We start from the raw sequence: 2,588 nt of genomic DNA, 5'->3' as shown, positions 1-2,588 counted from the left end.
GGGCCCGAGTTCTCGAAACCGGGTTCTCAGAGTGACCGGGTCCAGAAGGAATTTTCGGAAATATCGGGGTTTCAGGACTCTTGATTGCCACGTCCGGTGAATCCGCCGGACCCTGTGCAAGCTCTGTCTTTGAGCCTCGAGTTTTTCAGTGGGAAAAGGTAGAGACTGCGTCCATGAATTTGTAAACTCAGGGATTACTTCAACACTGAGTAATTATGACTTCAGCTCTCTAAAGACAATGATAATTATGTAGAAAGGAAAAAGCAGCAGCGCCCGACTAGCTCAGTCGGTAGAGCATGAGACTCTTAATCTCAGGGTCGTGGGTTCGAGCCCCACGTTGGGCGGGTACCTTTTATCCTCCCTTCCATTGTTATAAAATCTTCTCTGGCCGCTTACCAAGCGAATAAAAAAAAAAAAGAGAGAAGAAAAACCCATTGCCATCGAGTGAATTCTGACTAATAGTGACCCTATGGAAACCCTGGTTGCATAGTGGTTAAGTGCTACAGCTGCTAACCAAAGGGTCGGCAGTTCAAATCCACCAGGCGCTCATTGGGAACTCTGCAGGGCAGTTCTACCCTGTCCTATAGGGTCGACTCAATGACACTGGGTTTAGTTTTTTTTTTTTTTTTTTTTTTTTTTAGTGACCCTATAGAAGAGAGTAGAACTGCCTCATAGGGTTTCCAAGGACCGCTGGTGGATTTCAACTGCCGACCTTTTGATTAGCAGCTGAGAGGTCTTAACTACTTTGCAACCTAAGCTCCCCCAACAGAATTTAAAAAAGAGCTTGTAAATTGTCAGTTGCTGCCACTGAGACTTCCTCTTACTTGCTTTGAATGTGTTATTCGGAGGGATCACTCCCTGGAGACAGACATGATGCTTGGTAGAGGGTCTGTGAAAGAGAGGAAGACCATCAAACAGATTGACACAGTGGCTGCAACAATGGGCTCAAACATAGCAAGGATTGTTAGCAGGAGCAGGACTGGGCAACGTTTCATTCTGTTGTACATAGGGTGGCCAAGAGTCAGAGCCCCCTTGAGGGCACCTAACAACAGCAACAATATATTTTCGACACATCAGGAAAAAAAAAAAAAAAGAGAGAGAAGAAATATGTATCTGAGTGCCTTTGGTGAAAATATACCTAATAAAACCTACGCCTACTCAACGATTTCTGCAAGTACAACCCAGTGACATTGATTACATTCTTCAAACTGTGCAACCATTCGCACTATCTTTTTCCAAATCATTTTCTGGGAAATGATTTATCCTTAAACATAAAAAGCGATTCTCCCAGAACAAGAGACCTTGGAGGCATGTAAAGAACTGCCATGAGGCTTGTGAAGAACTACCCTGAGACCATCTCTCCACTTCCCTCCCTATCTTCTCTGGGAGACAGTCATGGGACAGTTTTTCATCGCCTTCCAGGTTCTGATATCCGATATGAGGTTTTATGGTCTGTTCACCCTCAGGCTATAGCTGCAAACTATAAAACTGCTTAGCTGCATTCTAGAATTGGCTCACCAGCAACAGATATCCCGCAACTGTTGCTGTATTCATCGGGCCCCTTTTGTTTCCATGTCTTCCTTTTTAGTGTGAGGGATTAGAACCAAGGCACCTTTGGCTACTCATCCTTTTGTTGTCTACATAAGTAATCAATTGTCTGGATCTAAATCACCCAGGCCTTGGCCTTGCTCAGTGTGATGTATCACTTTTGTGTGGCCTCTCTAGACATGATCTTATAACTCCCACCCGAGTGATTGGGTGGGACTGTGTAATGGGGTAATTGTGGCCCACCAAGGGGATAGGTTAGTTTTGCCATCTTGCTGGACTGAGATGAGCCGCCCCAGAGGTGAAAAAGAGAGGATCCCACTACCTCCAAGGGAGAACAGCCAGGAGCCAGCCACCCTTTGGACCCAGGATCTCTGCCCTGAGAAGCTCCTCAAAGCAGGAGTCTAATCTGTTACTTCCCTAATAAACCTCATAATCATGAGTATGGTCTATGAGTTCTGAGTGGCCATTGCAATGAATTACTGAACCCAACAGAGAAGTAGAGAGCACCATGGGAAGGATGGTTGGTGTCAGAATGGTAAAGATGCAGAAAGGAGGCATGTCTGACCTCTGCCTCATAGGGATCAACCTTGGGCTGCTAATCTTGATTCTCCTTCCACCTTGTGAAGTTAGAGGAGGTCAGACACCACACGCATACCATTCTTACACCTTGTCTGCTGCTGTGTGCTTGACAAATTTGTTTATGATTTGTTTTTTGCCATACAAATTCGTAACATTTTTATGTAGTTAAATGTATCAGCCTTTCCCCTTGAGGCTTCTGAGTTTTCTGTCAGGCTTAGAAAGGCTTTTCAAGTATTTTACCAGTTTGTTGCCTTTTGACTTTTGTCGGGGAATGGCTCTGCCCATGAGACAATGAAATTTTCACTGCAGGTAGTTTTAAAGGAAGAAGGGTGTATTTATTCTTCTGCTAATGAGTTGACTAGAGACACAATTAGCTCCCAGATAATCCTGTGGCACATCCCCTGAGGTTCTCTGAAGACCCTACCTGCTGAGGATTGAGGAAGTTTCCTGGGACCTCCATC

General features: G+C 44.9%; 1 non-coding gene across 1 annotated transcript; it reads left to right on the top strand.

The window, feature by feature from the left end:
- Positions 1–271: 271 nt before the first annotated feature.
- On the top strand, positions 272–344 carry TRNAK-CUU (transfer RNA lysine (anticodon CUU)). The gene has a single exon. It is a non-coding gene; the product is annotated as a tRNA-Lys (tRNA).
- Positions 345–2,588: the final 2,244 nt, after the last annotated feature.

The sequence above is a fragment of the Loxodonta africana genome, chromosome 3 (assembly GCF_030014295.1).
Source record: "Loxodonta africana isolate mLoxAfr1 chromosome 3, mLoxAfr1.hap2, whole genome shotgun sequence".
Taxonomy (NCBI): Eukaryota; Metazoa; Chordata; class Mammalia; order Proboscidea; family Elephantidae; genus Loxodonta; species Loxodonta africana.
The sequence above is the reverse complement of the archived record's forward strand: the minus strand, read 5'-3'. Positions and strand labels throughout refer to the sequence as shown.